At 40.7% G+C, this 7,527-nt stretch overlaps 1 protein-coding gene and 1 non-coding gene across 3 annotated transcripts in view; one reads left to right on the forward strand and one right to left on the reverse strand.

The window, feature by feature from the left end:
• ULK2 (unc-51 like autophagy activating kinase 2) overlaps positions 1-6,121 on the reverse strand; it is a 123,570-nt gene extending 117,449 nt beyond the window's left edge. For both annotated transcript variants that reach the window (XM_011998258.1, XM_011998259.1), the window contains exons 1-2: positions 6,032-6,121; positions 5,096-5,137 (exon numbers count right to left, since the gene is read on the reverse strand). The gene's annotated coding sequence lies outside the window, so the exon portion shown is untranslated. The remainder of the gene's footprint in view (positions 1-5,095; positions 5,138-6,031) is intronic.
• On the forward strand, positions 1,461-1,531 carry TRNAG-CCC. The gene has a single exon. It is a non-coding gene; the product is annotated as a tRNA-Gly (tRNA).
• Positions 6,122-7,527: the final 1,406 nt, after the last annotated feature.

A 7,527-nucleotide genomic window follows, 5' to 3' on the forward strand; every position in this document is an offset into this window, starting at 1 on the left:
TTGCAGTGAGCCGAGATTGTGTCACTGCACTCCAGCCTGGGTGACAGAAAGAATTGGTATAATCTTTTAAAAGATAGCTAATATCTTTGACCAAGCAATTCCACTTCAAGGAATTTATTCTACAGGAACACTACAAAAACACACACAGATATATGTACACAGTTTTCTCTGCAGTACTGTTTCCGATACAGAAAAAATAGGAAACACTCCAAATAGCCATAATTCGGTGGTTTTTTAGGCGACAGGACTCACTCTGTCCCCTAAGCCGGAGTACAGTGGCCAGTGGTGCAATCACAGCTCACTGTAACTTCAAGTTCCTGGGCTCAAGCCTTCCTTCCATTTTAGCCTCCCAAGTAGCTGGGATTACAGGTATGTGCCAGCACATCTGGCTAACTTTATTTTTTGTAGAAACAGGGTCTCACTATGTTGCACAGGCTGGTCTTGAACTTCTGGCCTCAAGCAATCCTCCTGCTTCAGCTTCCCAAAGCACTGAGATTATGGTGTGAGCCACCATGCCTGGCTTATAATTGGGTTTTAAGTAAATTATCATTTAGCCCTACAATACCTATACTGATTATGACAAAGTATCTAAGACACATCAAGCTTAATAAAACAAGTTGCATTTCTGTACAAACACTACCATTTCTCTCAAAATGAAAAGCTTTAAAAACCAAGTATAAATGGTTATAGACTGATATACATATTTAGAAAATTCTAAAATATACCAAACAGTGGTTATCTCTGGGAACTGCCATCTCTTTTCTAATTTACCATTCGCACAGTATTTGATTATTTTAACTGTGGGCATATATTACTTTTGGAATCAGAGGGAAAATGCACTTCTTTTTAAGTCTCATCTAAACTGAAAGCTGATTTTTACAATGTCAAAAGTTCTCAATTTATAAACTTCAGACAGATAACCAAAACTAATGGTCAGTAAAAATGACATTCACTCCAAGTTGACAGTTACTATATTAGTTCCTAAACATACTGTACCCATTGATGAACAATTTGAATCAAGAAAACAAATATAAAGTATTAGGTCAAGACTCTGTTTAACAGCCAAACGTTTAAGACATCTGATTAATACTTCTTGTTTGTTTTGTTTTTGAGGTAGAGTTTCCCTCGTTACCCAGGCTGGTGTGCAATGGTGCGATCTCGGCTCATCGCAACCTCCGCCTCTTGGGTTCAAGAGATTCTCCTACTTCAGCCTCCCGAGTAGCTGGAATTAGAGGTATGTGCCACCATGCCCGACTAATTTTGTATTTTTAGTGGAGACAGGGTTTCTCCATGTTGGTCAGGCTGGTCTCAAACTCCTGACCTCAGGTGATCCGCCTGCCTTGGCCTCCCAAAGTGCTGGGATTACAGGCACGAGCCACCACGCTCAGCCTGATACTTCTTAAGTTTGTTTTTATAAATTAGTTTCAAAGCACTGATGGTGCACTGGTAGAAGTTTCAAAGCACTGGTGGTTCAGTGGTAGAATTCTCGCCTCCCATGCAGGAGACCCAGGTTCAATTCCTGGCCAATGCAGCTCCCACCTTAATCCCAGCTACTCAGGAGACTGAGGCAGGAGAATCCCTTGAACCCAGGAGGCAGAGGTGCAATGAGCTGAGATCATGCCATTGCACTCCACCCTCGGCAACAAAAGTGAGACTTCTTCTCAAAAAAAAAAAAAAATATTAGTTCTAATAGTATACCATGTATAAAATAAAACATTTTAATGCAGTCACTGTGAAATTCCTGATTGTTTAACAATTCACATTTTTTAGTATGTTCTCCCTAATGATACCTCATTCTATAATCAAAGCTGGTACTAAAAAATACTTTTTATTCTGATAGAAAATAATCTAAGCATACTTTCAAAATGAAACCTACTCTGCAATTGCCAGGGTTTTCTGTATATCTCCAAGATTGGGAAACTAAAGAGTTAACATTATTTAACAGTTTTTGTACTAGGCACTGAGTTGTACCACTTGGTGCCCTCTGTCTACAGAGACTAAGACAAACTATACAAACAGCAGTGAGGAGAACCAACATTTCAACTAGGGACTGAGAGAAGAGATGAGTTTAGTTTTGACTTGAAAGGTTTCTCCCCTTTTCATGCTGCTTTGAATTTCTCAAATGAAGAAACGAATTACAGCTATCTGAACAGGTAATAAAATATACCCACTGCATTCACATATTCCATGAATGGAAGTTTAAATTGTAAAGTTTTTGTAAAGCAATCATACTCTACAATCAAAAACTTTAACACTGTGCATGCTATTTGACTCGGTCTTTCCAATTCTAGAAATTGAAGTTAAATAATCAAAAATATGTTCAGAAGGTATACATAATTCTTACAGCATTTTTCTTTTTCGGAAAAACTTAAACATCTTTTTCTTTTTCTTCTTCCCCAAGATGGAGTCTGGCTCTGTCACCCAGGCTGGAGTGCAGTGGTACGATCTTAGCTCACTGCAACCTCCGCCTCCCTGGTTCAAGCAATTCTCCCGCCTCAGCCTCCTGAGTAACCGGGATTACAGGTGCCCGCCACCACGCCCAGCTAATTTTTGTATTTTTAGCAGAGACAGAGTTTCGCCATGTTGGCCAGACTGGTCTTGAACTCCTGACCTCTGATGATCTGCTTGCCTCAGCCTCCCAAAGTGCGGATTACAGGCGTGAGCCATCGCACCTGGCCAAAAAAATTTAAACATCTTATAACATGAGTTTAGTTACTTTGTGTTATGATATGACCACACGAAAAAAAATTTTTTTTTTTTTTTAGACGGAGTTTCGCTTGTTACCCAGGCTGGAGTGCAATGGCGCAATCTCAGCTCACTGCAACCTCTGCCTCCTGGGCTCAAGTAATTCTCCTGCCTCAGGCTCCTGAGTAGCTGGCTTTACAGGCACCTACCACCACACCTGGCTAATTTCTGTATTTTTAGTAGAAATGGGGTTTCTCCATGTTGGTCAGGCTGGTCTTGAATTCCCAACCTCAGGTGACCCGCCTGCCTCGGCTTTCCAAAGTCCTGGAATTACAGGTATGAGCCACAGTGCCCAGCAGAAAAATGACAATATTTTTTAAAAAGTAAATATACAACAGTCCATTTGTCTCACCCGCCTAAAACTAAACATATTGAAAGCAAAGACTTTGTTTTATTCACTGCTTGATTCCTAGCACTTAGAACAATGCCTGGCACATAAGAGTCACTCAAAAACTTACAAAATAGGCCAGGAGTGGTGGCTCACATCTGTAATCCCAGCACTTTGGGAGGCAGAAGTGGGCGGATCACCTGAGGTCAGGAGTTCCAGACTAGCATGGCCAACATGGTGAAATCTTGTCTCTACCAAAAATACAAAAATTAGCTGGACATGGTGGCAGGCGCCTATAATCCCAGCTACTTGGGAGACTGAGGCACAAGAATTCCTTGAACCCGGCAGGCAGAGGTTGCAGTGAGCCAAGCTCACACCACTGCACTCCACCCTGGGCGACAGAGTGAGACTGTCTCAAAAAAAAAAAAAAAAAATTGTCAAATGAATGCAGTAATGCAAGTGAACACAGAAGAGGTTTTAGCTAGAAATATATATGTAATAGGATCACATAACATATACATTTACCTTAACCGAATTCAACTGTCCAGACTAAGCAAAAGAAAGAACTTCTGTAAATCATGCATGCTGACTTGCCCTGGAGTGACAGTGGAGAGCAAACCAGAATCTGCTGTTCCCTCTGAGAGTCTCTGGTCCCTACAGCTCTCACATGGTATCGCACTAGCTACACGTGATTCTAGTTTTTTGGGTTTTTTTTTTTTTTTTAAGGGACGATCTTGCTCTGTTGTCCAGGCGGGACTGCAGTGGCATGATCACAGCTCACTGCAGCCCTGAACTCCTGTGCTCAAGTGATCTTCCTGCCTCAGCCTCCTGAGTAGCAAGAATTACAGGCTCAAGCCACCACACCCAGCCTGATTCTAGCATTTAAAAGATTTTTTAACGTAAGATGGCCCTAAATATAAGCCAGCTGCTTCATCTGGTGCTACACCCAGAAAACAGCAATTTTCTACAATGCTGAGATCTGAAAAGGATTTCCAAGAGTAATTTTGACTATACGGAAATTTTGCCTTAGAGGATGACTTTAGAACCTACTTCCCATTCCAAATAAAATACACCTCTACTTCATGCCATAGCATACACAAATATATCTATAACCTATAATCATAGATATAACTGGGAGATGAATATGCATAGTGTCTTTGTTTTTATTTTCTAACATTTCTTCAATTTACAAATAGTGCTTTCATAATAAGAAAAAGCTCTATTTAGGCCATGTGTGGTGGCTCACATCTGTAATCCCAGCACTTTGAGAGGCTGAGGCAGAAGGATCCCTTGAGCCCAGGAGTTCAAGACCAACCTGAACAACATAGAGAGACCCTATCTCCACAAAATAAAAAAATGTTTAAAAAAAAAAATTTCTATTTAGGCAGGGCACAGTGGCTCATGCCTGTAACCCCAGCACTTTGGGAGACCAAGATGGGAGGATGACTTGAGGTCAGGAGTTCGAGACAAGCCTGGCCAACATAGTGAAACTCCATCTCTACTAAAAATACAAAAAAGAAAAAAAAAAATTAGCCTGGCGTGGTGGTGCGCACCTGTAGTCCCAGCTACTCGGAAGGCTGAGGCAGGAGAATCGCTTGAACCCGGGAGGTGGCGGTTGCAGTGAGCCGAGATCAAGCCACTGCACTCCAGCCCAAGAGACAGAGTGAGACTTCGTAAAAAAAAAAAAAAAAAAAAAAAAAAAAAAAAGGTCTGTTTTTAATAGTCCTTTCAACATTCATCAGAGAATGCTAGATTTGGTATCAATATTCCTCTACCTCACCTAAAACAATGCTACCTCTCTAGTACATTATCAATCGTTAATAAACTTACTCATGCAGCATATTCTTTCAGCCTATTACTCTGTTCTGTTTTAAATAATTTCTTAATTCAGAAACATGTAACTCAAGCTATGTATCTTTTCAACAAGAATTAAAGTCATTTTTATTTCTATTAAGAGTCACTTAAATCTGTATGAAATAGAAAATTTTTTTTTAATTTTTAAAAAATTTCAAAATAAGGTACCTGAACATCATAGAGTGCTACAATATTTTCATGCTGAAGTTCCTATTAAGAAAATTGAGAATGAAAAATATGTAAGTATTCTAATACTTTCACTATATTTTAATATGTAAATAAAATTAAAGTATACACTTACACACTACTTCTAGTATTACACTTCTATTAATAGACTAGAAAAATTCAATTCAAGAATAAGAAATGTGCCTGATCAAACAAAAAGCACATTATCTCACTAAAAGAAAATATGATTTTTAGCTCAAAGTGCTACAATTCTTAGCAAAGAGCTCTCGACAGAAAGCAGTTTTGAAGAAATCGGGTGTTAAATGAGGGTTCCACACTTGTGTTAGTTTGGAAAACGCTACGTTAAGTACTTTGAAACCAGTTTCTTCATTGTAGAATTTTTCAGACTTTCTTTAATGAGCCATAGGCTTTGTGACTCTCCAAGAAGTATTTAGCAAATGGGGTTTTCCAAATTTACTTAACCATCTTCTCAAACCATCTCACTTAGATAACACTGGTTGTGAGTGATCTAAAAAAGCCACCTCCAAGGAATATAACTGTCTTCAATTTAAAGACCCCCAGTGCCCCTACTCTCCCCAAAAAACTTAGTAGTAACATGAAAGGGGACAACCGGAGAAGTAAAAACAGTGTACAAGATGGGTCTGCCTGGCCCTCTTCTCAAACAACAACACAGTCACTAGGAAAAAGGAGAAATGATGAGAAGCTAAACTCAGTCTTCACAGAATCCCTCTGAGCTTTGGTTCTTAAAAATAGCTTCTGAGTACTCAATGTTTTAAAAAAGTGAGCATGCAAAAAGGAGAGCAACAGTTGAAAATTCTCAAACTTGGACCCAACTACCAAACTGCAAAGGATGGCAGCATGCATTCATTTAAATTAAGTTTTAACCTTATATGAATACTACTATATAAAGTAACATACCTTTAAGATTTTAATTTCCTTTCCAAGCAGTATTTGCGATTTTGACAAGTTCTTTTTATTAATACTTTTAATAGCTACCTCCCAATCAGTTTTCTGAAAAAGAAAAACAGTGTTACTCCTAGATATTCCACAGATGTTTTTAGCAAATAAATGTACGGCATTGGGGAAAAATGGAAAAGAACCTGTATTTTCAATCATGGGAAAGTGACTTCATAAATTATAGTGTAATATGCCAAGGTCCTACAACACAACTACTAAAAATAACAAATATGAAGTCCACATAGTAACTAACATTGAATGAAAAAAGAACAGTTCACAACCACTTCAAAGTTATGGACAAATGTAGAAATAAACTTGGAAGGTGATACGGTTAACTGAAAACTTACTTGTTAGTTTGGAATGATTACACCTTGTTTTTCTTGAGTTCTAAATTATTTTCCTAATAAATGAAAAGTAGGTCGGGCGCAGTGACTCACACGTATAATCCCAGCACTTTGGGAGGCCGGGGCAGGCGGATCGGATCACCTGAGGTCAGGAGTTCAAGACCACCCTGGCCAACGTGGTGAAATACCGTCTCTAGTAAAAATACAAAAAAAAAAATTAGGCGGGCGTGGTGGCAGGCGCCTGTAATCCCAGCTACTCGGGAGGCTGAGGCAGGAGAATCGCTTGAAGCCGGGAGGCGGTGGTTGCAGTAAGCAGAGATCTCGCCACTGCACTCCAGGCTGGGCGACAAAGCGAGTGTCTCATAAATAAACAAATAAATAAATAAGAAAAGTAGCATTACTTTATCCGATAAGCAACAAAGTCAGCCCACTTTTAACACGCCCCTTGGCAACAATCAGAACTGCCACACCCTTTAGATTATTTTCACTCCCGATATGCCTTTGCAAATTCTTTAGATTCCAAAACCTCGTGTAACTGTACTTGCGAAATAGAAAAGGCTAAAAAAAAAAAAAACTTTAAGGCTTAAACATGATTTCATGTTCATTGTGATTGAAAATGAATTGTCCAATCACCTTTCTCACCCGGAGCTCATCTATCTGACTCCGGGGGAGAAAACGGTGCCGGGGCTCTTCGGGGTGCAGGGGACCAGTGCTGAGAAAGGTGACACCTCCCAGGCTGAGAAAGCCTGAGGCTAATGGGACATCGCCCATTTTCCGCTGGGTCTGTAATTATCAACCTCAAAGGTGACCAGCCCTGGGCATGGGGAAAAAAACCAAAGGTCCATTCACGCCCAAGCCTCGAGTCTGCACGGGGCAGTACCGTCTATTTTGGGTCGAGGGCAACCTGGGTGCAAAGGCTCCTGCGATCGGCCCGCAGGGTGGGTCCCGGGCACACAGGAGGGTCAGCAGCAGCCGGTCGGTAGGCGGAGCGCTGCCAGAGGCTTGGGCCTCACAACAACCCTCAAAGGACCAAAACAAACCGCGAGACGGGCTGCGCGCACAATAGCATCCCCAGGCGGCTAGCCGTGGCGGGGGGCTCGGCCCGCGGCTGCG

Source organism: Mandrillus leucophaeus, unplaced genomic scaffold, assembly GCF_000951045.1.
Source record: "Mandrillus leucophaeus isolate KB7577 unplaced genomic scaffold, Mleu.le_1.0 Scaffold564, whole genome shotgun sequence".
In the NCBI taxonomy this organism is placed as follows: domain Eukaryota; kingdom Metazoa; phylum Chordata; class Mammalia; order Primates; family Cercopithecidae; genus Mandrillus; species Mandrillus leucophaeus.